General features: G+C 36.4%; 1 protein-coding gene and 1 long non-coding RNA gene across 27 annotated transcripts in view; one reads left to right on the top strand and one right to left on the bottom strand.

Moving 5' to 3' along the window:
- NRXN3 (neurexin 3) overlaps positions 1–26,765 on the bottom strand; it is a 1,528,419-nt gene that overhangs the window by 229,245 nt on the left and 1,272,409 nt on the right. The window lies entirely within an intron of this gene.
- Positions 1,447–25,694, top strand: LOC112656907 (uncharacterized). Of its 2 annotated transcripts, XR_004818077.2 has the most exons (5): positions 1,447–1,585; positions 4,631–4,763; positions 12,110–12,216; positions 23,834–24,258; positions 25,308–25,694. It is a non-coding gene; the product is annotated as an uncharacterized LOC112656907 (long non-coding RNA). The 2 variants fall into 2 exon arrangements; XR_003134739.2 differs by lacking the exon at positions 12,110–12,216 and having other exon boundaries at positions 25,308–25,684.

Genomic DNA, 26,765 nt, shown 5'->3' with positions numbered 1-26,765 from the left:
TTGTTACATCATTATGTCAGGGGGACCTCTATTATTTTACCTTAAGAAGACCCTCCCTTTATTGATGATGTTATAAAGTACCAGGGCCACTTCCTCCAGAGCTTTCTAAGATTGGATGGATAAAGGTAAGCCTCTGCCCTTGATTTTCTTAAAGAAACTTTTTATTTTAGAATAGTTGGGTTTACAGAAAAATTTCAAGAAAAGTAAAAGGAATTCCTATTATTCCTATATCCAGATTTTCGTTGTTGACATATTACACTAATGTGGCACAATTGTCACTGTTAATGAACCAATATTGGTACGTATTATGAATCAAAACCCATATTTAATTCTGTTTTTCTTAGTTTTTTTTAGAAGGTTTTATTTATTTATTCATGAGAGACAGAGAGGGAGCAGAGAGAGAGGCAGGCTCCCCTGGAATGTGAGACCTGAACCCAGAACCCTGGGATCATGACCCAGCCAATGGCAGATGCTTAACCAGCTGAATCACCCAGATGCCCTGTTTTTCTTATTTTTACCTAATGTCCTTTCTTTCTGTTTCAGGTTCCCATTTAGGTTATCACATTAAATTTAGTCATATCTCCTTAGGCTCCTCTTGGCTATGACAGTTTCTCAGGCTTTCCTTGTTTTTAAGACCTTGAGAGTTTTGAGGAATACTAGCCAGATATTTTGCAGAATGTTCTTCAATCAGGATTTGCCTGACATTTTTCTTATGATTAGATTATGGTTATGGGTTTGGGAAAGGAAGACCATAGTGCTAAAGTGCCATTTTTAGGATATCTTATTAAAGGTACACATGGGTGATATGTCTATTCTCTCTCATTTATTTATTTAATAACTTATTCATATCAGTATAGATTATTTTGTTGCTAAAATTGGCTTTGGCCATTGGGAGCTCTTTCTATCGGCTCCTGTATCCCTGTGAAATATCCCTGTGTTTTGTTTGGGTGTTTTCTTTTTACCCTTCTCCCCTTCCTTTCTTTCTTTGCCCCACATCCACACCCCCAGGTACTTTCTTAGTTCCTATCACAAGTTGCTACAGGCTTGTCTCGTACATTCCCTGCATAGTTCCATGCAGGGAATGACCCCGGATTCTTCTTACTAGAGAATGGTATTAGAAACCCAATTAGATCTGGGTACTAGGTCCTCAGGTTTTTTAAATTTCTAGGAGAACTGAGAATTTCTAGCCCTCTCTATTCCTCTCTTCTGGTATCTTCTCCATAACTGGATTTGTAGAGCTTACCTACCAGTTTCCCTGATTTAACTCTGTTGGCTTCACATTGCTCCCCCGCTGAATTGCCTTATGCTACTTCCTTTCCCTCACTGCTTAACCAGGACACTGTTTTTGTAGATTCTAGCATCTGACCTTAAAATATTTAGGGTTTTATCTTCCTTTGAATTTTATTAAAATTACTTATACTGTGATACTTTCTCCTTCGGCTCTGACACAGAGTTTTGTGCATTTGAAGTACTTGTGGGTTTTATGTGTGATGGAAAATACTCTCTTCCATTCAGAGACTATTCAGAGGACCTAAAGAAATTTGGCCACATTGGAAAATCTCTAAGGAGCTCAGAGTTTAAAAAGGTATAAAAGATAAAATAAGGTTCACAAAAACAGGAAAGAACATGCATACTTCCATAAGTAGACATTGCAGCATGGTGTAATGGTAAAAAACCATGGACCTCGGAGTCAAACTACCTAACTAAAATTCAACCTCAAACCTCAGCTCCACCAGTTTTGGTTTTGTGCCTGTGCATGAGCCACTTACCCTGAGTTTCAGTTTCCATATCAATAGAATGGAGATATTAATAATATCTACCTAAAGCAACTGTTAATGTCAGCTGAGTAAATATAAATAAAGTTCTCAGAACAGAGCATAGAACAGAGTAAGCTCTATGTAAATATTTATTATTGCTGTTGTTCTGAATAATATCAGGTGAATAGAAGACTGTCATTAACTAAATCTTGCATAAAAGGCCAAGGATAACCTATGAAGTTTTCTTTGCCTTTTGTGGGTTAAAATTGCAGTATTTATGATCTTTCTAGAGAAATAACAAAGCAGGTTTAGGGATATTGTTTAAAACAGAGGTGTGGGGGATCCCTGGGTGGCTCAGCGATTTGGCACCTGCCTTTGGCCCAGGGCATGATACTGGGGTCCCAGGATGGATTTCTGCATGGGGCTCCCTGCATGGAGTCTGCTTCTCCCTCTGCCTAGGTCTCTGCCTCTCTCTTTGTGTGTCTTTCATGAATAAATAAATACAATCTTTAAAAAATAAAATAAAATAAAAAAGAGGTGTGAAGCACAGGAAGTAGGACCAGGTACTTTAAATTTTTCCTCTCCAAAGAATGATCTTCACACTAAAAGAATACACATGGTTATCCAGGAAGATAAACTCAAAGTAGGAGAGGAGAGAATGGGGGAGCAATTAGATTCTACCAATGAGTTCAAGGATAAGACCCAAATGAGTGCTGTTCTGCTTGTATATATGATTGTGGCACCATTGTTAGGAATCTTTTTAAGTAATTATGAAAACAGATTTAGAAATAGGAAGATGGGAAATAATGTCCCAATTTTCAAAGTGTACACTGGATAGTGAGTAGTTGTCTTAAAATATTGGAGAAGTTAAGTTCTAATCCTCTCCCACATCATCTATTTATTTCAAGACTGTAGAGTTGGGCTCCATGAGCAAAATATAGGAGACAAATAACAAATTAATATAAGAAAAAGTTTTCTGAGAATTTGAGCTGTCCAAATACAGAAGAGACTGCATTGAAAAATACACAGATTTTAAAGTAGGTGATTATTGGACTGCACTTCCCCTCCCAAGTCCACCTCTTTTCATCCACTTCTTAGTTCTTCCATCATGAAAGAATTTGATAATCTGGTCAAATTTGAAGCCACTCATTTGACCACACTTTACTATTGGATGGAGTTACTATACCTCAAAAAGCGCAAAAGCATGTGCTATTCTCTTTCAGATTGTACATGGTGTTGGTCTCTTTGCTTCCTCTAAACCCACATCCTGCTGGACACATTTGTTCTTTCTGGTGCTTAGAAATCTGCTCTGGGGAAAGTAGAGCAGATTCTATTTAGGCTTCAAGCCCAAGTATAGACTCAAAAGCTCTGCTTTGTGGATAACAGAGCTTCTACAGCTATTAGTAACATGGCCCTTAGAAACTTCTCCCATTTTAGCAGCTCCCTCAGGAAACCCTGAAAAGCAGGTACAAAGCTGGCATTTTCAGCTTTCTGTAGAAAATACTATCAAATAGAACCCCAATCCCACCTTAACCTGTAGCAGGAGACCCACAAGATAGATGGTATACAAAATAGATGATCTTTTGTCAGGAATGTCCAAGAGAAAATTACTGCCTTGGACAGGAAATGGGACTAAAGTGTTAAGATTCTATGGCAAGCTGTCTGATAACCATGACTTGACTTTTAAAAGATGATGTTGCACACAAAGTCACTGATCACATCTCTTCCACAACTGAAGTTCTCTCCCAACTCTCCCCGCTAACTACACTGCAAAGAAGTCTGTGAGTTTATCTACCTTTGCAACATCTCTGCCTTCTCCTATTCACACTACATCTGTCTTAATTCTATTACCTTTCAGCTCTCTCCATCCTCCTACAACTGCTACATATGGATTAAAAAAAATGTGCTTCTACATTTTATTTTGAGTACTCAAAATTTAAAAGAATTAGTGTTTACATTGAGGATGGGTGGGTAGGGAAGGACTTGGATAAAGATTCTTCTTTTCAAATTATTATTATTATTATTATTATTATTATTATTATTCTTTTTGGATAAAGATTCTTCTAATGGGTATCTTGGAATCTTCACCCTTTAGGCTAAAATGCATTTTAACCATAGTCTCTATGCCTTGAGATTAATCTGTTTGTGTAAATCTCCTCCTCATCTATGTATTTTTACATCCAAAGAAGACAGATTCCAAAAGCCAGGTCTGAGTCATTTTGTTTTCCACACGTCAAAGGACCTGACTCAGTCTATGAATCACTTACCTGTGTTCTCAGAAAAGACTAGGTCTTCTAAGACAAAGGGTTACACTGACTACTCCCTTTCAGTCAGTTCTCTGTAAACATGAAATGATACTAAAAGGTAAGAAGATAATAGAGGTAATGGGTTTGGTTGGCACTAGTCACTCAAACTAAAAAATTAACAAGAACAAGAGTAATACAAATGGGACATTTGAGAATATAGCTAGAGAAAACTAAGGTTTGACTAATAATACTGCACTTTATTTTTGTGTGTGAGAATGCCAAATGATTTTCTACTTAGTAAAAAACAACCACTTCACCCTCTTTGTCTGTTCTGTAGTATAAGAAAGAATAAAGAGAGAAATTTGTCCCTGGAGTGACATTTTCTTATGCAAACTAATGTAAATCACACATCTCTGTGTTGAAAGCTTGTCTGACAAGTATTTCCAAAGCACAAAACAAATCTCATATCAGGTTAACTTGCACTGGGCTCATGTTGGTAAAGGACTTTTAGTACTTCAGAGGAGGCTGAAAAATAATTTCCATGCGAGGAAGAAATGTACCCAAATATCATGGTGTATAAAGGGATTAGTGCTAGCTTAAAGTATTCTTTCTCCTCTTCATAACCAGGAACAATCTTTTGATCCGATCTAAGTGGTAATTTGAATGCAAGTGGAAGAACTGGAAGGCTGCAGACTATAGAAAGAGAGATCATTGAGAAGGATCTTCCTTTCACCAGGCAGGGGATCAATCTGGTAAACTGGTATGTGTGGCAGACACATCGCTATATATGTCTTAGCAGTTATGATTCCATGTGGTCATTGAGTAAAGATAGAAATTGAAAACTCAGATTGTTTTTGTTCAGAACACATTTGTGAGCCTCCTATATATGAGGTATTTTATGTTGTTTCTTTTAGATTTCACAAATTTTGATATCCAAAATTTCTCTATTAGGCATCTTTTTTATTATTCATTTATTTTTAAAGATATTTATTTATTTATTTATTTATTTATTTATGAGAGAGAGAGAGAGAGAGAGAGAGTGTGTGTGTGTGTGTGTGTGAGAGAGAGAGAGAACGCACAAGCAGGGGGAGTGGCAGAGGGAAAAAGGGAAGAAGGTTTCCTTGCTGAGCAGGAAGCCCAACCTGGGACTGGATGCCAGGAATCTGGGATCATGACTTGAGCCAAAGGCAGATGCTTACCTAACTGAAACACCCAGGCACCCCAGGTATCATTTTTTAGGTAAAGTAAACTGAAATTTAGAAAAACCAATTTCCCCAAGGCCATGAAGCAAATAATTGGAAGCAAGGACTCAAACTCACATCTTTTTTTCTATACCATGCTGAATCTTTACTATCCTTCTGAACTATCAGCTCACCTCTTCTTATAATATATACTTCATGGATTAAAAAGTAAAGGTGGGAAAAAGCCCTTAAACCTATTGCCAGAAAGGATGTACTACATACAAAGCAGAATGACAAGCACAGGAGAAAACCTAAGGTGGGGAGAAAAAAAAAAAAATATATATATATATATAAAACCCCCACTTAGTCATACTGGGAAAGAAGCCCTTTCCCTTGTTGCACAAACTGTGAAAAAAATCCTGCTGTCTTCAGATTTGCATAACTAATCCTCAGCCTTGAACTAATATTCTCTTTATGAAACCATAGAAGAATAATTGCCACACATTTTAGAATGATCTAGATCAGCTCTGCACAATAGAAATATAATGTGAACCATCTATATAATTATAGATTTCCTAGGAGCCATATTAAAAAACAGTACAAAGAAATATGTTATATTAATTTTAATAGTATATTTTATGTAACCCAATCTACTCAAAATATTATAATTTCAACATCTAATTAATATAAAAATTGTTAATGAGATAGTTTATATCTTTAATATTAAGTCTTTGAAATCTAGTATATATTTTACACTTACACTGCACATTGCAATTCAGATGCTAAATTTTCAGAACAATTCTTTATCAGAACAATAAAGTTGTGTTTTTTTTAATAAAGTTGTGCTTAATGGAAAATAGTTTACACTGCTTCAGTTTTTAAATTTAAATTGATTATACTTAAATAAAATTTAAAACTCCTTTTCTTCACTCACACTAGTCATTTTAATTACACATTAGTCACATGTTTAGTGGCTATATTGAACAGCATAGTTCTAGATGAACAGGTGGATATCATATGGGAAAAGCTTATACTAAGACTTTCACAATGAGCAACCACAGAAATGAAAGCTAAATCGCATGTATATAACACAGACAGAATGAAGGGCATTTACTGTAAATAAATATTCGACATGCCTTTTCATCTCCTGATAACTGTCTATAATATGAACAAGACAAGATAAAACTGCAGGCAGGTGGTCTGTTCTTTGAATTCCATTCTCTTAGAGAACAGATGCAAAGCTGGTTGAGCAGAAATGGAGTGGTAATGGCACATGCAAGCTGGCTAATGTTAGACTTGCATCCTGTGGATGATGACTTCTGAAACTAACTTTTGGAAAGCATTTTTAATACTGTCATAGAATAAAACACCAGTAAGCAACTACTAATTTTCAATTAAAATATGCATAACTGATGTCAATTGTGTGGAATCAATAATTGCTTAAAGTGTTGAATAAGCTATGCATAAGTCATCTCGTAGTTGCCTAACTTATACAAAATAAACTAAAATCCATGCTGTCTTGGAAAGGTATGTCTTGAAGAAACCCATATCTGTTTAGTAAACACAAATTTAACAAGACCCAAGGCACTCAGATGAGCACTAAGATTACTCTAAGGTTATGTTATGTAAACTCTCAGGGACTCAAAAAATTTTTTGCCCCTTCAATCACCTTTCCTAAGTTTATCTCTCACAACTTTTTTGGGCTAACTTCACTCAGACCTGGACCCTGAGAATTTGGGAGTTTCTCCTTAGGCTTGAAATGGCACTTGCACTACTTTTGACCATAACTTATTCCAGGGAACATCTTCATTTAAAAGGATAGAGAATCAAAAAGATACGGTATTTATTCTAAAGGATGCAGTATCTCTAGGTGGTAAGCCTTCATCTCCTTTTCTCAGTTCTCACATATCTCAAGGATCTGATTACTATCACATTAGTATCTCACACTCTGATTAGTATCAGTGACTCTTCATGGCACTGATTTTCATCAGAGCAGGGGAAGGATGTATAATTCAAACACACTCTCAGCCCCAATAATGCTGACAGTCTTCTGAGGACCACTAAAATATCAATGCATTTACATCCTGTAACAGCTGAATTATATATACTTACACATTATGTTCAGAGAAACTTTTACACTTAGATAAATATGTCATTTTTCAACAAAACTCATATGGAAACACCCTAATTTACAAAACAGATAAGTCAGTATTGGTTTTGCATTATAAAAGAATACTTCAAAGGGTTTTTATAAGCAATCAGTTGCCTTAAAACATTCAAGTGATTATTCAACTTTTAAAAAATGATTTACACGCAGCACCTTAGGAGGGCATCTATTGTAAAGTTAAATGCATGTGTACCAGTAAAATAATTATTTGTTCTGAGGTTATTACCTTTTCATTATTCAGACCAGCGGAGCTGTCCCAATTGCCTGTGGTGCTGAAGAGACTCAGGAAGGCATATCTGTTGTTAACATATTTTCTAAAAATTGTAATGCCTCTTTGTTAAATAAGGATCCATCAAATTGAAAGTTATTATCTCTGCTAGCACAATTAAATTGTGTTTCATTCTAAAGTGGTACTGGATCAATGAAAAACAATATATCTGTTGGTGCTTTTTCTGGTTTGCTTGTTTTCCCCAAAGTTGATTTTTAAACTACTGTTGTTTAACACACACATACATAAATAGACATACAAATATTTTCTGAAATATATTTATCCTCCCATTTTATAAACTCAAGAGTTTTATTTTCTTAAGAAAGTAAATGATTACATTAGTAACATATTTACTGAATTGATACTAAAAACAATTAAGCTGAGGTGGGATCATTATCTCAAAATGAAGTTTTTATCAAGAATTCTATATGAAAAGGAGATAAGGTATGAACTGTCAGTCTAATTAATCTCACTGTACAAATAGAATTTAATACTATGACAGATGTGTAGTATCAAAGAAAGAAATAACAAGTAATCACCATATACTTTCACTGTTAAAGTACCAGAAATTTAAAATATATAACTTATTTTTCAAATAAGATTCTAAATGATGTAAAAGAAAAGAAACCAAAAAAGAATCTAAATGATGTCAGATATGTCATTATTTTTAATCAAACCCACAGTTGAAACCTCTGAACTTTTTAGAAAGATTTTATTTAAAAAGATTTTATTTATTTATTCTTTTGAGAGAGAGAGAGAGAGAGAGAGAATGAGCATGTGAGAGAGAGAGAGCATGAGGGGGAGGAGGGGAGAGGAGCAGACCACTGAGCAGGGATCCCAACAGGGGACTCAATCCAGGATGCTGAGGTCATGACCTGAGCAGAAGGCAGATGCTTAACCAACTGAGCCACCCAGGCCCCCCTGATTTGTATGTTTAAATAGCTCTTCAAGATTTTAGCTAAAAAGAGATATCTGGATGGCTCAGTCAATTGACTGGCCAGATCTTGATTTTTAGCTCAGGTCATGATCTCAGGGTTCTCGGATCCATCCTTGGGTCGGGCTCCACACTCTGAGGTGAGTTTGTGTGAGAATTCTCTCTCTCCCTCTGCTTCCCCACCCTCAAAATAAATACAATAATATATAAATCTTAAGGGATCCCTGGGTGGCGCAGCAGTTTGGCGCCTGCCTTTGGCCTAGGGCGCGATCCTGGAGACCCGGGATCGAATCCCACATCAGGCTCCCAGTGGATGGAGCCTGCTTCTCCCTCTGCCTGTGTCTCTGCCTCTCTCTCTCTCTCTCTCTGTGACTATCATAAATAAATAAATAAATATATATATATAAATCTTAAAAAAAAAGATTTTGGCTAAATGATCTAATCTTAATCACATTGTTTTCTTTAAGAAAGTGAAGGTCTTTGAAAATTATGCTAGCAAATTATTCACAAAAGGCATACAAGGAAAATGAAATTAGGTGACTAATTTGTTAGTTGGTCTTACTGTTAGCAGTTGATGGGATTAATCAGTATTCAGGAGACTGAGCATGAATGTATATTACAAAGTCTTTGTGATTTAGTTCTTGGATCAAGGTCACAATTAGGTTAAATAAGTTATTTAATTTATAAGAGAATACTGAAATTTCAAAGTAATAGTGGAGAAGATCAGAAACATTTTAGTTCAGTGGTGAAAACCCATCTCAGAGTCTTAAAAAGATACTGAAATACATAGTTTCATCTTCATCATTCAGTAGGTAGCATATCACAATGTCTAATTTCATAAGAAATTCTGACTTGTTCAGGTCTATGAGACTCATTTGTATGTATGTTATTAAAAGGCAATCTACCAGATCTCAAAAGCAGTATCCTGAGTTAAGAAAGCCAGACAAAAAAGAACAGAATATATAATATCCTTTTTATAAAATTCTAGAATAAGAAAAAACTAGACTATGGTGATAGAAATCAGATCAGTGGTTGCTTAAGGAGAGGGGAAGATTGGAAATGTGAGTGAGAGAACTCTTGGGGGTAAGGAAAAGTTCTGTATCTTGTTAAGGATGTGGGTGGGGCACACAACTATATGCATTTGTCAAAACTCCTTGAATAGTACACTTAAGATCTAAGCATTTCACTATATGTAAGCTATACCTCAACAAATAGAAGATAACATCAACTGAAGCAAACCACTACTCTATCCAAACATTAAAATAAATCTCAATGTAAGAAATTGGCTCTATCATAAAAATGACTGTGAACCAAAAAGAGTTCACTTGCATGGAAGTAAGGGCAAAAGTAAATTAGAGAATGCCCATCACATATAAATGGAAATTCTATTATTGCTAAATCCTTAAAATACTAAATTAGAAGTCTAGGAAGCCATTAAGAAATAAAGTCATTCATATTAAATGGATAAACTGCACTAAATTGAAAGAAATAAGCTAATTAGCCTCAATATAGTATATAGGCTAGTTTTAATTTGGATTAAGAAAATTATCTACTTTAAAATCTGTTAAAGGGGTTTCTTTTTATACTGCCTAAGGATTAGTATTATTATTAAAGCTTCTCTTTGTATTTTATTGACAATTGTGATTCTATGAAAATATTAAGATGTGGACTAAAGTAGAACACAAAAAATTATTTTTAATCCCTATTTTAAACAATGTTTAAAATCCTAACACAAGGTTGCTTGTCGACAAGGATAAAATATAAGATTGTGGCTCAAATCAGAGTGAATTAGTGATAATGATGATTCCATAATGAAGATTTCACTAAAGATATGGTGATACAAGAGTAAACCTTTACAGAAAAAAAAAAAAGGAAAAAAAAAAAAGAAAAAGTAAATTCCTTTAAATTTTGTATTGTTACATAAAAAGTATGTTTCACATTCAGAAACATAAATAGTATATATTTTCACAAATATTTTTCATCTAAATTTTGCTCAAAGCCATAGACTCTGAATAAAATCATACCAAGGTTCTTGGAGAGCCGTGAAGGGCCCAAATGCTATTTGTAAAAATATTATCTCAATGTTTTCCTTGTCCTCCACCAGGTTATCACTGTGTTCCACTGATATCCACAGGGAATGTGTTTTTTTTTTAATTTTTATTTATTTATGATAGTCACAGAGAGAGAGAGAGAGAGAGAGAGAGGCAGAGACACAGGCAGAGGGAGAAGAAGACTCCATGCAGGGAGCCCGACGTGGGACTCGATCACGGGTCTCCAGGATCGCGCCCTGGGCCAAAGGCAGGTGCCAAACCGCTGCGCCACCCAGGGATCCCCCCACAGGGAATGTTTTATAATGGGAGAGAAAGAAGGAGTTTTTGTTGGAGCTAAAGCCCTAAGACTTTAGGAAGATAGAGGGGATAGTAGAGCTTGAGAGACAGGTTGCAGGCAAAAGCTGAGAGAACAAGCATAAAATTCAAGAGAAACTCCCAAAATCTGAGGTACAAACAGAACTTCTTAGCCAAGGTGAAATTCCATGGCATAGAATTGGAGAATCAGCCATCGATCACATTTCTATGGAAAATTCAGCATCACTCGGACACCAAGGAGGCTGCAGGTTTGGTAGAAAGGGGCTCAGAGGGTTCTCATGATGGATGGATGGGTTTTCATGGTAGAGCATATGCAATGAGATTGGAGGCCAATGCTTTACAGCAATGGGATGATGGAGAGACAATGGCTAATTTAGATAACATGATGCCTTAAGATGATTGCCTTATTTGAGGGTACATGTGACATACTCCTGAAGGATGTTCAAAAAATAAGTGGCTAACAATTTAAAAGGTGCCAATTTCTGACAATGAACCCAGTACTGACTAGTATCATCATAACCTTGAGAGTAGTTAGGCAGATTGGGTCTAAGACATTAAGTTAAATGTTGATATTCTTTTTTAGCACATTCTGCAAGTACTTTATTGTAAAAACATGATAAGCATGCAAATAAAATACATATGACTATATGTTTTATAGAATACACCATAGAAAAACAAAATTAGGCTTATGACTTTGTGGATAAAATCTATTACTCATGTTTCTGCAAGCCATATGTATATGATATATTTTCTATTTCATGTCACAAATCTAGTTTCTACTCCACAGGCAGAGAGTAGCATTTACTAAATTTTTATTACATTCTTATGTAATAGTACTGTTGTTATTTTACAGTAAAGTTTAAGTCAGCTTGATTTTAGCATCAGAGACTCATTAAGAGTAAGCAATTTGGTGCTTAATGAGTTGTTAACCCTGAGTAAATATATTAAAATAATAGAGTGATAAATTTAAATTAAATTGAATGGGGCCTGTATTTTGTTCAATAATGTCTTCTGCAGCAAGAGAAAGTGCCACTTAAAAAGCAATTTTTGGTCAAATATATTCTGAATTACTTATACTTACTTCTCACTCACATATCCATCTCTTCCTTATTTCTTTTTCTTAGTTATCCTGTTGCCTTTTCTCTCTTAAATATTCATTACTCTGAATATTTCCATTTCTATTTCTAAAGGGAATAATATATTGGGGTCTACACAACTGGAATACAACACTGAATAAGTCTTGGGCAAAATGAAAATTTCCCTGTAATAACTCTACATATTTGAAAAATATTACTGAGTAAGTAAAGAAACTAAAATCCAAAATCGCTTTTGCTAACAATAGGTTTGTGGGCAGACAAACATGGAGCTTCTTGGTTCATTCATTATATGCACCTACACCATGGTCAATATGATGTTTCTTTCAATATCTCAGCTCTCTGTGGTCTCAATCAAGACTGTCAAAATAACTGACATAAATAAAATTCTAGTACTATAATAGAGCCACAGAGCCTCAGGAATAACTGAAGAGCAACAAAGCACTTCATCTGCCTCATGGCTTATCAACTAAAACGGTCAGCTTAGTTCAAATATAAGATATTTTCCCCTGCCCCATAGGAAACTAATAGAGTTGAGCTGGGTTTAAGGTTCACAGGTAGAGTCTGAGGTTCAGGTGACATGAAAAACTATCCTTTGATTTAAAAAGAAGCAGATTTGAGTTGGAGCCAATTGGGAAAAACCAAATATGTGATTCTAAAACATCCCTATTTTATCTATTTATATGGCCATAACAACATTTTGATTTATGATGTTACAGTAGTCATATAGACCTCAAATTCAGGAACAAACTAGCTGTGAATGAGAGCCACTTCTATAACAGAGTGGGCAAAATGTAGAAATTGCTCAGAATTGACATCTTGACAGGTAATATTTTCCTGTCATGAATCTGAAATGGCCTATAACATATTTGAGCAAGACTATGAGGTAAGTCACTCAGATATATCATTTAAGAATTGTATTACTCAAAAAAAAAAAAAAGAATTGTATTACTCAAAGAGAAACTAGAATCCAAGGGCAAATGAACAATATGCATGAAAAGTCAAACACACATATAATTTCAGAAATTCAAACTCAGACCACCTTTTAAAGTGTCACAAATGAAAACAGATAAACACTTAAAGACTTTTCCTTACTTCAAGTTCTAGGTCTTACCATCAACAGTCTACTAAATCCTGTTCACAAGACTTGCTGGTGCTCATAAAGACAGGGTGTATTTACCTACATAGGATAGTATTGCACAAATATATGTGTGACGCATCTTAGTCTAGAAATTCAATATGGACACACACAGTATTATTCACCTTGGTTCTTCCATTTACTTATACAGATCTCCCTCTTCCTTATATATCTCTCCCTCTTTCCTCATCTTTGGCTCTCTTTTTGAACTCTATACATGCACGGTTGAATGTGTATTTGGGAGCATGCAAATTTACACATTTGTCTTAAAAACATAAATTTGCCATCTGACTTTAACACATTGCTAGCCTGATTTTAAAACCATGCAATTAAGAGAGGTGTTGACAGCACTTGAAAGAAGTGTCCAGCAAAGATGCATCATGGCGGTGATCCAAGGTCTTCCTTGACAAAAGTGTGTGGTGAAAATGACAAAGATCTCACGAGAAAGCTGAAATAAAAGCTTTCCAAGAAGAAGTCAAGGGAAGAGACACATATAGAGGCAAAATTATCTTACAGAACAATTTATCCTGCTTTTTTTTTAAAAAAAAAAAGAGCAATGATTTAAGCTTGCATAACACCTTTCATTCAAAAGAATGCACTCTACAAGTAGTTAAGCTGATTCTTTGAAAACTGCCAATAAAATGCCTCCATATTCTATCATGAGGCTAGTAAAGGCTTTATAGATGACTTCCCATGAATAATCCTAACACAACCATTTTGAGAGGAAAATGCAGAAAAGACTCAATCATGGTGAGGAGGGAGTAGCACTGAAATGATTATCAGTGTGACTGAGTTATTGGCAAGAGTAGAAGTTATTAGTATTTAGTTACTAGCAAGTAACTTGGGTCTAGTGATGATAATGAAGTAGTAGCTTAATGCAGTCTACAACTACTATTGTGAGGTTAATAATTTGTTTATGCCAATTAATCAGTGGCAAACTAAAATATGAAAAAGTGCATGAATAGCTAGTATTGCTGTAAAAAAAGAAAAGTAGGGATGAATAAAATTGCCACAAAAATCTTGGATAAAAAAGGATTTCAATAATACCTTCTCTCAAAGAACACAAAAGGGCTCCATGTTAGACTTGATTTTAAAGTTCAATTTCAAGTATAATGAAGGTAGAATTTGTTGGCATTCTATAATCTATATATATATAGAGAGAGATTCTATAATTTGTAATAATATAATCAAGAGATACTTGTTCTAAAGATCTCTCTACCATAGCTATAGGCTACAGACATGAGTAGGAACAATATGCAAAGGTAGGGGAGAAAGGCGTAGATCTTGGTTAGACACTTATGATTAAAAAGAGAATCCCACATCAGTAAATGATTTGTTTTAAGGATCCTTTCCTATTCCTATTTTGGCCTCTCCCAAATATTGGGTACTGCAAAGTAGGTCACTTTGGTTTTTTTGTTGTTTGCTTTTTTTTTTTAATTTTTATTTATTTATGATAGTCACACAGAGAGAGAGAGGCAGAGACACAGGCAGAGGGAGAGGCAGAGACACAGGCAGAGGGAGAAGCAGGCTCCATGCACCGGGAGCCTGACGTGGGATTCGATCCCGGGTCTCCAGGATCGCGCTCTGGGCCAAAGGCAGGCGCTAAACCACTGTGCCACCCAGGGATCCCTGTTGTTTGCTTTTAAATAAGCAAACTGAGTTCTAATTCATCCTCTACCACCAATTACTAAGATCTTCAACAAATTATTTAACTTTAAGAGGGCACCCAAATATGCCATCCCACTTTAAAAATGAGGAAGTGGGGTCCCAGAAAATTGTTTTAGCCTAAGCTCTAAAATGTGAGTCGATAACAGCTTTTATTCATTACGGCTTATAAGGGCAATAGGATGTTATATCCAAAATGAAAGTGTGGCTTCTTTATCAAGAACATTTTTCCTCTCCTTAAGGTATATCAATAGATTTTTTTAAAGATTTTATTTATTAATTGATGAGAGACACACAGAGAGAGGCAGAGACATAGGCAGAGCGAGAAGTAGGCTCTCTGCAAGGAGCCTGATGTGGGACTCCATCCCAGACTCCAGAATCACGCCCTGAGCTGAAGGCAAACGCTCAACTCCTGGGCCACCCAAGCATCCCTCAATAGATTTTTAATAAATTCAAGTAGGGAATATTTTTACATTCATCTGTGAAATAATTGCCACTGAAAACCAAGGCAAATCAGACTTCAAGGGCAAAGTCAAAGGAATGATTGACTGGCTATACCATGTTATTTTCCCACAGTTGATTTCCAATAAACCTCCCACCCAATATTTGACCACATCCAACATTATACAATGGACATTTCAAAAGAAAACAAAACTAAAAAAAAACAAAAAAAAAAAAAAAAAAAAAAAGAAAACAAAACTATTACTTAGAAGAATAGTGTCAGATAAATCTTTTCATATTTTTTGTGTATTCAGTTTATCCAACATTCTGATAAAATAAAACTCCACAAGATTCACATGAAAAATGTGAGCTTTACTTATTTCTATTCTTTTGCTGTTTTCAAGTTATATTACATTTGCTCAAACAAATAATATAAAACATGACATGTCCTAGCTGGCAATGTACTTTAATTTGAAATCCTAATTATGATTGACTCTGTTACTAAGAATGCCAAGTATTTGGCACATACATCTCCCAGGGCCTGGGGAAAAGAAAAATGAAAAGTCAATTTCTCTGTTGCTATGATTAGATAAGCAGAGAGGCAGGCAGTTGTGCTTACTTGAAGGAGCACCATATGCTAAGCCACAAGCTTGGCCTTCATATATTGTAAAACCAATGTGCATGCACAGCTAAGACATAGGAAAATCAGTGGTGTGTGTACACTAATTAATAAGTCAGTAGCAGTTTGCTATCCACTCATAACTCATCTATAAGAGAATACTCCTGAAAAGGAATGTCAAGGTTCTTCACTATATCCAGATTGTGTTATCAAGTATCTTCCTAAAACTAAAAAAGAATAATATACTTCTATCCAGTCCTTATCCATTTGGCTAGCAAGAGTTATTCCTTCTTTATCAAAGTTCTCACATGGATTTCACCCTAATCTTTTCAAACTGTGCCATATCCTTCTAGAAAGTGGCCATGATTCCATTAGAGATCTTGCAGACCAGGTGAGAATAAGTCCTTATGTTTATAGGTCTACAAATTTCCTTCCTTTGACCAAACTCATCTTGGCAATGTGGACATGAAATCACTTGACTAAAATTAACTCAATGTTTTTGGGCAGTTTCTAACATAAAAGATGTCACTTGTCATGTTACACTGATACGAGTAATGCAACATATTTATTAAGATGTGAACGGCTCATTCCCTTAGAGGGCTGTGTCTGTCCCCTAGAATCTAGCATTTGAAAGTTACTCAACTCAGAAAAGAGGGACGCCTGGGTGGCTCAGTGGTTGAGCATCTGCCTTTGACTCACGGCCTGATCCCGGGGTCTGGGATCAAGTCTTGCATCGGGCTCCTGCAGAGAGCCTGCTTCTCCCTCTGCCTGTGTCTCTCCCCCTCTCTCTCTGTCTCTCTCATGAATAAATAAATAAAATCTTTAAAAAACTTTTTTCAGAAAAGAACTTTGGTTGCTTTGCCTGGTTTATTCTCAAATGCAAACAGCATCCCCAGCTATTTGACTTCAACTATTACTCAAAATCTCCACTTTGGTCTGAAAGGCTGCAGAAGGTAGTTTTACACGTCCATTTGCAGAATAGAGGTTCCTGGTCTATCTCTCCTATTCATTAATTCCTTTTGCTCATGCAGGGAGTTCCCTACTCCTGCTGCTATAGGCCTTTCTGTTGTCACTCAGCAAGGGAGGTATCCTTAGGAGATCAGTGGAACCCCTAGAGTACTAAAGCTACTGGCATTCCTGGGGTGGGAAGAAATAGTCCCTTCTCCAAATCTGTATAAAATACTGTCCTCTAGTTGCAGTGTTTGTGTTTCAAGATCCACAAGATTTTGAGTAAAATTGCTGTCTGGGACTCTTGTCTGCATTCTCTATTCCTTAATCTCCATAGTCATCTGTACCTCTAATTACCTGTGTAGTTAACTTCCCTTTGCTCCTCCAGGTAAGAAATTGCACTCCAGGTAAGTAGTCCACATGCATATGGACTCATGAAAGTAAATGCCCATCTGTGGAAAATTAGGGTTTTGTTTGCTTCTTTGTTTTACTAGATGCTGTAACTCAAATCTCTGATAGGTTCTTAGGATATTCCATCTGACTTTTGGATTGACACAATATTCCCTGTCTTCAAATATGTTTTTTCCCAGTTGCCCCTGACCATGGTTTTTATTCATCATACATTTCCACTTGGCTGAACCCACTAATGGATGAAAAAAGAGTTTATACCTGGAAAATGGCTCAGTTAAGCTCCCTATAGAATTCACTGTCACTCTAGCCCCCCAAAATAATTAAAATGTCCAGGAAAAAAATAACCTAGTAATGGCCAGAAACTCTACTACTTCAAAATCTATTTTCTCAAGTAATGCATTGCAATTCCATGATGACTTCATGGAGTTGGGGCAGACATTTCTTATAGTACACAGTACTCCAAAGATGTAATCAGCTTAATCCTTTCATCTAACAGTTATTATCACCAAAAGAAGGGCTGCCTCTCTCCAAACATGAACAGACTATAATGATTTGGGACGAATTGTCTAAGTCATTTTCTGGAGTGGCTTAAGTGTAACCTTAAGTTCACAGAAAAGGAGGGAGGAAGGAAAAGAATGGACCCAGAAAGCAAAGATTTATTCTAGCAGACAATGCTGTTTAGCTAGGGCTGCCTTCTTCTTCCATCAGCCAAAACAGACCTTTCTTGATCTTAATGATAAAAATCACAGGCAATCCATAAACTTATTAGAATAAAGATGACCATGATCAGAACAAACACCAAAAATAATACAGGGGAAAAGTTAAGTAAACTTTACTATCAAAGCTTACTTCTGACTGCCCTGCAAAAAAGGGGACAAAGAGCCTGCCTTCCTTGGTAATGTTGGGACAACAGTAGCTACTTAGCACATCTATGTCCAGACACTGTTCTAAAGGCTCTACTTAGATTCTATCAAGCAGTCCTTATTACTTTGGAAGGCAGGTACGCCTTTTTCTCTATTATTAAGTCAGAAAACTGAGGCTCTGAGAAGTACCTGACTTACCTTACAATATATATTTACGTTAGCCACTTGGGAATTTAGAAGAATTTAACCTCTCTAGGTTTGTGGTGTTGAGATCACTCTTTGAATTAGACTGGTTTTTTTTTTTTTTTTTTTTTTTTTTTTCTGTTTTACGTGATTTTTATGTAGTAACTTAAAATACAATGAGGGAGCAAAACATTTTTTAAATACTGTGGAATTTGCTTTTAAACAACATGTTACTGAAGGAAATACACCTAAGACTATCTCATCTTTCTAAAAAACTGATAATAAAAGTCAGGACAAGTATTACTAATGAAGTGATCTCATCTCTTATCTGGCAGGTGCTCTGAAAATGCCATAGTAAAATTTTGCTGAATTCTTAAATTGGTCAATGTTATACATAGTGCTTTTGCCATTTTTTCATTCATCCACTCATTCAGTAAACCAGTATCATTAATTTATAACCAGTGCCAGGCATTATGGTGCACACAAAATTACAAAACAGCTATGATCTATGAAGAGAACCTAGGATATAGTTGAAACCCCAGCATTTTAAAATTTGGATCTAAGAGTTATCAGTCTAGTGTCCTGGAGCTTCTATTATTTTACCTGTGAAACTATGGATGATAATTATACTTCCTTAAAATGGTGCCTTAGAGATCAAATGAGACTATTTGAGAAGACTCTTATATAGGCTACAAAATACAATAAACACGTAGCTTAGTTATACTCCTATTGCATGACAATTTTAAAGGACCTTACACCTAGTTGGTGAGGAAAAACATACACAAATAAAGATAACTAACAGGCCAGTTGATAAGTGCTAAATGAAAGGCTGAAGAATTAAGATTTAAGGAATTTAGAGTAAGGGGAAAAGTAATTTCTAGTGGGAGAAATATGATTTGACTTTGGCTTTGAGATGCAATTAAGATAAGAAGAAGAACAAGAATGACACACCAAAGAAACAAAGATATGAACAAAAACAATGAAGCAGTAACTAAATATCCCGAGTCTGGGCAATGCCTGTAAACCCCTGTAACTAGAACCCCTATCAGCCAAGGAGAATTGGAGGAGTTTGGGTGGATAGTGGGCAACATGGGTTGCCTTCAACTCATGTTAAGCAAACTGGGAAATTTTTTTTCAAAGATTTTATTTATTTATTCATGAGAGATACAGAGAGAGAGAGAGGCAGAGACACAGGCAGAGGGAAGCAGGCTCTATGCAGGGTACCCGACGTGGGTCTCGATACCGGGTCTCCAGGATCACACCCTGGGCCAAAGGCAGGTGCCAAACCGCTGAACCACCCAGGGATCCCGGAAACTGGGAAATTTTAAACAGGCAACCAACACATGGTTTTGGAGAGATGACATCAAAGCTGAACTCCAGTAGATGAGTCTGGCTCCTTGTCCAGAGGAGGCTGGAGAGGAGGAGGGGATGAGAGCAGAGAATCCTTGGGGAAGCTTGGTACTAAGAGCCAAGATTTGGGGCACCATGTCTAAAGGTTTTTTTCCTAACTTGGATAATCAAGGATTTGCAAAGGGCAGGTGATTAGGTCAAAGTCAAGTTCAGTTCTGATCAAAGCCCTGCCCCTAGAGCTGAGCTGATTCCTATATTCTACAAGACATGAGTAGCCAAGTGAGATTCCTGGTCCCTGGGAAAGGTGTCCTAACCTGACAGCAGAGAGAAAAAGCTTACAACCTGAGTGCCTTGCTCTCTGAACAGACTGGTTGATCCCATTATGGCTGGGTGAAGTGAAGCAATTTTTCACAGACCTGAAAATAAGATTTATTTTTAGTTGTTTTGAGAAAAAAGGTTGTCAGAAAGGATTAGGCCCACATTTTTTTTTTTTCTTCTGGCACTCACACCCCTCCCCACTTCCATTTCTTTTTGCTTTCTTTCTGCCCATATTCTACAGTGACGGAGAGTGATTCCTCTTTGGTTTTTTTCCCCCCTACTTTGATCAACATCAGGAGATTTTTTTAAAAAGCTGAAGCAAAATAACAAAAGCAGAACACATCCTGAGTTAACTGAACTTCAAGGTAGAAGCTCAGCAATGCTCTTCCCACACACTGAAGAAGCAGATAAAATGGACCAAGCTATTTATAGTCACTTTCCCAATTCTAATAATCTTCCATTTAATTAGGACTGTAAATAGCACCAGTGAATGTTCTGTAGCAACACATGAGCAATCCCAGCCCCTTCTCAGAATATATCCCACCCCAGGCAAGGAAAGAGTATCAGAGTGGGTTCTTCAGCTCAAAGACACTGAATTAGGGAAAAAAGAAAAAGCTATCATTTTTTTGTTGTTGTTGTGCTACATAGAAGAAATGACTGAAAGTTTAAAGAGACAGGAAATTCTAGTTCTCCTCTACAATTCTAAACAATGTCAGTGATAAAATACTCCATACACATGTGCACACTTATTAAATCTTGCATTGGTCAAAATTCTAAACAGTTGCTGCAGACATTGTTGAGTTTAATGGTATATATGTAAGCTTCAAGTTAATACATTTTTATTACTTATTTAATAACATGGAAGATAATTCAGAGAACTCCCAATTATACAGTCAATCCCCCAAACCTATAAACTCAGCTACATGCATTCATTCGGAGAGTACATTTGTCATGTTCCAGAATCATTAACACTTAATTTAGGTGCAGTGTGCATCTCCAACCCTGTGATAGTACATGTCTCTGTTTAAACAATCTATTTGAAATAAAGAGTAATAGCATAGTGATTGTAACAAAAGAAAGAGGGCAAAGTTATTCAGTTCTGTCATTTTCTGTGACCACTTGGAACTTTCAACTATTTTATTTGTGTCCATTCAGTGAATGAGAGAGAGATCCATTATGTAATGTTGTTTGGTAACTTCCAATTTTACATCTGAAATATTTCTACTGAATTTGAACAATAGCTTTAAAAATGAAATGCATCATTCTACTTTGTTAATTGTTTTAAAACAAAAGAATAAAGCATGAGAGCTACTAAATTATTAAATGATTATTGCTGAAAATAATCTCGTCATAGAGAGTCAGAAAGTAGAGTGAGGATGTTAATAAATGACTTACATACTTTAGGGATTCAGCTCCTGTGAGGATGTTAATAAATGTACTTACATACTTTAGGGACTCAGCTCCTGTTTTACACACACAAACACACACCACACACACACTTGAAATTGACTTAAAGGTATTTCGCTCCTTGCAAACATATCCCCCTGACTAAAATGTCCGGAAAGCCTTTCCTTTTGCCTTGTCTCAAGATGTGGTAGCTGCAGTAGATTTCCTGTTTTTCTCATTTGGAAATGATGGGTTTGGTGAGACCTTTGGAGAACAGCCTAAAATGAGAAGCATATTGCACAGTGAAGAATTTAATTTCCCCTCCCCGCCCCGGGAAAACTATGGCCTTTGCCCTCTAGTTCTGGGAAGTCATCTATAAACCCTTGGATTATTATACTTGATAGGAGTACTGTCTTTGGTAAAGATAGGGCTGGCGTGCCAGACAGTTCAACACTGGGACTTATGGTGGGCCTATGAGGTACATCAATACTGTGACTTAAGGTGGGGACTTAGAGGGCACACTGTCAGCTCTACCTCCTGAGGAGCTTAAGATTGATGTCAGCCATGTGGGCAGTAAACCATGTTTATGTGATGGAATATTCCCTCCAAAACAAGAACAAACAACAACTCTGGACACCAAGACTTGGGTGAGCTTTGCTGGTTGGCAATATTCTGAGCATATACTGTCACATATCATGGCCAGAAGGAGTAAATACTGTCTGTGACTCCATGGGGAGAGGACAACTGGAAGCTCCACATTTGGATACCTGGAGTCTATTCCATGTGTCTTTTCCCCTTTTTCCTTAGCTTATTTTAATCTGTATCCTGTCCCTTATAATGAGTATAAGAACTGCAGTGAGTTATGTGAATTTTACCAAATTATCAATTCTGAGAGTGGTTTTGTGAAACTCCTGAACTTGCAATTGGGGTCACAAGTGAGGGCACTCTCATAGACTGCTCCCTCAAACTTTTCACATATGGATGATTTATCTTTCACCCAGAATTGGTATGGTAACAAAGAGCATATTGTGAATGTGTTTGGTTTTTTGAAGCTAAAAGACTCCATGTAGGGAAACACTTCGAGGCAAGCTGACAGCTATTATATTAGACATTAAATGAGTGTAAGGACATCACACAGCCCTGGTCTGTGGAGGGGAGTATTATACTGGTCCTGCATTAATCACAACCTCTATGTATAGCCATTTGTCTGCTACCAGCAATGTGTCCATTTTACATGTACATATGGATCATCCATTGTGCGCCATATCTTATACCTGATGACACAAAGTAACATAGGATCTCTGCATTAAGGAATTGTCTAATGACTCAGAAAATTATGTACACATGTACACACATATACACACACAAACACTATGAAAGAGGATACAAAGTGTGATGGTGTATGCCAAATTCAAAGGACTCAAGTTTCTCTAGAAGTGAGTTTCTGACTTTACAGAAGAAGGTATGTTTGGGCTGAGTTTCGGATAATGTATATCCAAAAGGGAAGGAAAAGATAAATTAGCCAACAATGTATCCAAACGGAAAGTAGTCTAAATATAGCAGTAAGAACACATTCAAAAGACTGAAAGCTAGGCTAAGATAGAGGCTTCGACAAAAACTCCAAGAAGACTTTACTAATTATCCTGGAGAATGCTAACAGTGATGGGAAGCAATTGCTTCCTGCTATTGAGAATACAACAAAAAAAGCAATGGATTTTTTTTTTATAGTAGGAAGAATTTAGATGAAATATTTGGAACATTCTACTGCTAGAGTTAAGAGACATTGGTGAATACTGGGAATCTTAAAATGTGGGTAGGGGTCACATCTGCAAAAGTTTGGGATAATATAAGAGATGACATTGAGCTTCCTCTGAATTCTGGGACTTTATGGAAAGTGAAAAGAAAAGGTAAAGGTCTGGGATAAAAGTGGGATCAAGAGAGGGAATCTGTGAAATGAGTCAGAATCTAATCCATGGGAGGCCAGCAAAATGAAGCCTGAACAGATAGGAGGTGACAGCGGGGCCATAAGGCTGCCGTCTGTCCAATGCCAAAATGAGAACAGAACCATCCTCCCATTTGTCCCTCTCCTGGGTTAAGAATCCTTCTCCCCCATCCAATTGCTCTATAACACAACTCTTCAAATAAACAAATCATTTACCATTTCCTGTTTATTTTTTTTCTTTTTAGAATCCCAGATTTTGACATCTGTGGTCTAAATAGATGGACCTCCTTAAAGCAACACATTCAAAAGAAACTGTTGTGTGATCATGGCTGTCACTTAATTTCTTTGCTATTCTGATATCTATGTGTGCTTAAGAAGGTAAATAAATGGAAGAGAAAGAATATCCAGGAGAGCTTTTGACCTTCGCTGCTTTCCCCTAAATATATATTTACACACAGTTGGCAGAGATTGGTGGAAGGAAGCATGTGTGAATAACGTCCTTGGAGCCCTTGGGAAAATGCATTTTTAATTTATTTCTGCTTCTTTCCTTACCTAGATCAAATAAGTGGATAATGCCAGAGAGACGGGCGCCATCCCAGCAGCCTGAGAAAGAAGCAATTACACATTCTTTTGCTCTCCCCTTGAAATCAGCACAGATAAGAAAAATACCATTTTGGCAGCACCTGCTGCTGCTAGTTTGGGGACTTTTTTTGTCTTTCTTCTTCCCAGAAAGAAAGCAAAATCTAAATTAAAAAAAAAAAAAAAAAAAAAAGCACAACTTGGCCAGCTGATCAATTTTACAGCAGACTCTTGCAGCAGACTGGCTATTGTGTCTGAATCATATTTTCCCAGTTGGATTATAAATGCATGATTGACTGAAAGAACTTACAAATGCATATGAAAAGCAGGAGCAGCATCCTTCTCCATTTCTGCATGAAAATAAGAGACATAAACCTCAGATACATCCATCCATATGCTTAGGTAATGATCTCACTGAAAGATAGGGATGGAAACCAGGGATTATAAGCCATCACTGACATGGAAGGGGGACTAAAATGACAGGAAATTCTGCTTTAGAGAGAACAAAACACAGAATCCAAAAATAAACCTAGTGAGACTGGAGGTCAAGTACAACATGGTGCCTTCTTCCAGTTATTTTTGTACTTGAAAAACAAACAAACAAAATGCAGGTCACTTTTAAATTCAACATTTTACCTTTTGTCCTTTCTTAAGCATCTCAGCTTATTTTGTTTCTTTTTCCCTTCCTCTGAATCCACCCTCCCCTAACCACTACAAGCATATTTCAAAAGAATTTGCTTATGCCTTGGGTTCTTGCTCTCTTTACCATTCTTCAATCTTCTACGGAGTTCTTGGATTCCAAGCCCCAAGAGGGTAGGCAGCAGGCCTCCGTACTAAGTTTTCTGTTTCAGTAGCCAACTCAGCGCTATGCACAATTAGGTACTTAATTGCTTTGTGATGACTATGATTGATGATGTTTTCCACATATACTAATTCCAGAGAGAAATTCACTTCCCCTATCAGATGGATTGCATACAAATGACTACTCCAAAAACATGACTGCAACAAATAATTCTAGAAAATAAGGTCTTTGAATTTTTACTAGAAGGCCCATTTCACTTACAAACACACAAATAGAAATCAATGATAATGTTGCTTTTATAATCTACTTTCTTAAAGCAAGAATGTCACATAGATTGGGCGTTGGGGAAGAACATCAATGAATAAATTATACAGCTTATTTTGTTTTCTTGAATGTTCTGTCTCAATTACTTCATCTGTAAATTGAGGATATTAACCTTTTACCTTGTGGTGATTTTAAAATAGGTCTACAAATTCTTTAACATTCCTCCCTTCAAAAGATACAACCTATATTCACTCTTCTTTATTGTGGGCCAGATGTAGTGACTTACTTCTAATAATCAGCTAAGGCAGAAATGAATGCTTTTGTCTGATTCTCTTTCAGTCTTTCTCTTTCTGTCTCTCTGTCTCTCTCTTCACTTGTCCTTCAGGAAGTTAGTCATCATGTCTGAAGATACTCAAGTGCCTGTGGAGAGGCCCATGAGTAGAGGAACAGGGGACTCTTGCCAAAAGCCAGCACTGACTTGCAGTCGGGTGAATGTGTCATCTTAAAACCTCCAGTTCTAGTCAAGCCTTCAGACAACTGCAGCTCTGGTGGGCATTCACTGCAACCTTGAGAGAGAGTGTCTGAACCAGAATAACTCAGCTTAGTCACTATTGCATTCCTGACCCATAGGCATCGCAAGAAATAAAGTTTAACCATCGTTGTAAGCCACTACAGTTCCAGGTAATTTTTTGGACAAAACTAGATAATTAATATAATTCTTTTCTCATAGTATTCTTCTGAAGGTCGAATGAGATAACATGTAAAGAAGTTAGCATGTGACGGTAATCAATAAACACTAGTTCTGTACTTCTACTTGGCAGTGATCAAGTGCTATTATGACTACACTAATTTCATAGACATTTCTTAATCCAGGAAGTGCTTAAAGTATATGTGGAATTCTACAAAAGATAGAGGAGGAACAAGCCTATGTGAGGTTAGCTTAAAGCTTCTCTCCATGCCATATGGATACTTCACTAAGTTGTGAAGTTTATCCTAATGGCTTCTAAAATTGTGGTTAGGAAGAAGATGGCACCTGGTTAAAAAAAAAGAAAAGCAACATGGAGAAAATAGCATTGAGAAGGTTTAATTGTCTCATACCTGTCAGTAAGAAAAAAAAAAAAAGAAGAAAAATAAGTCAAAGAGTTAAAACTCCAATAATAATTATATTAATAATAAAATTTATTACAATCACTATAACATGTATCTAGGTATGCTAGATGATTTACATGGAGCATCTTAATCATAGCTAGTAGTACATAAGCTAAGTACTATTCTTACACCCTATTTATAGATGGGAAAACTGTAGCTCATAGATACATTAGTTTTGTAAGGTTAAATAGATAGTAAGTAGTGTGGACAGCCCTGTTGGCTCAGCGGTTTAGCACCTGCCTTCAACCCAGGTGTGATCCTGGAGACCTGGGATCGAGTTCCACGTCGGGCTTCCTGCATGGAGCCTGCTTCTTCCTCTGCCTGAGTCTCTGCCTCTCTCTTTCTGTGTGTCTCTCATGAATAAATAAATAAAATTTTTAAATCTTAAAAAAAAAAAAAAAAGATAGTAAGTAGTGGAATTCAGGAGGGATAAACCTAAGTCTGCATTCTTAATCTTTATGCTACACCATCCTCCCTAGTAAATGGCAGCAAAACATATATCCACGTTGGAGGATAAATGTAAGTGATTTTTGAGCAAATGTCAATTGTTGGTAGAATATACCAACAAATAATTGGTATAACCTCTTGGTAAAATGTTATGGACTAGTTTTTCTACTTTTTGTTATTCGTTTATGCTCCTTTCAAATCCCTTCATAACTGTAGTTGACATGAGTTTGCCTTTATGTTTTTTTTT

This window comes from Canis lupus, chromosome 8 (assembly GCF_003254725.2).
Source record: "Canis lupus dingo isolate Sandy chromosome 8, ASM325472v2, whole genome shotgun sequence".
In the NCBI taxonomy this organism is placed as follows: domain Eukaryota; kingdom Metazoa; phylum Chordata; class Mammalia; order Carnivora; family Canidae; genus Canis; species Canis lupus.
The sequence above is the reverse complement of the archived record's forward strand: the minus strand, read 5'-3'. Positions and strand labels throughout refer to the sequence as shown.